The sequence below is a fragment of the Ostrea edulis genome, chromosome 1 (assembly GCF_947568905.1).
Source record: "Ostrea edulis chromosome 1, xbOstEdul1.1, whole genome shotgun sequence".
Lineage (NCBI taxonomy): Eukaryota > Metazoa > Mollusca > Bivalvia > Ostreida > Ostreidae > Ostrea > Ostrea edulis.
In genome coordinates, this window is record NC_079164.1 from 99,310,628 (window position 1) to 99,311,403 (window position 776).

Genomic DNA, 776 nt, shown 5'->3' on the forward strand with positions numbered 1-776 from the left:
ATGGCTTAAATACGTGTATCCTGCAACATGCACTGAAAAGTCTTTTAGTGAATGTGTGCTGCAATCACAAATGAAATTTTTTTTATAAAACACAAAAATTTATTTCATATGAAAATGGTGAAAAGGAAAAGTTTGATACCCAATGGAATAGGCATCTTCGCAAGCCAAGCGTTTTCGGTCCGCTTCGCTCCCCAGCGGACCGAAAACGCTTGGCTTGCGAAGATGTGGAATAGGTGGAATCAGCTGTTTAATTTTAATCTCTCTCTCTCTCTCAAATCCCACATACCTTCAGTTTATGCTTTTTTTTTCTTCTTTTTTTTTTTTTTTTATATATTTTTGTGATCAAGAAGCTACATTACAAGTTTCAGCTTGATATGTTACAGAGAAATGAAATTAGAAACAAAAAACCCTAAATGGACGGACATAGATGTCGCTGTACCATTATACAATTATTGCTGTTTTTGAGGTCAATACAATGATTTAGACACCTGAGGAATCTCAGAATGAGATTTTTTTATTATTGTTTTATTATAAGATTAAATGATTAAAAAACCCTTCAAGATTGTTCTTTACTTTAATTGTAAGTTTCAACGACCTATTTCTGGTTCTATGTGGAAAAAATAATTCCTTATGTTCACCTGGAAGGTCTATTTTTGGTCCTATGTGGAAAAAATAATTCCTTATGTTCACCTAGAAGGTCACGTGCAGGTAAACATAACGTAGTATGATTTCTACATTGTTGGATCTCAGCCAATTAGAAAACTAGGAATTATTCA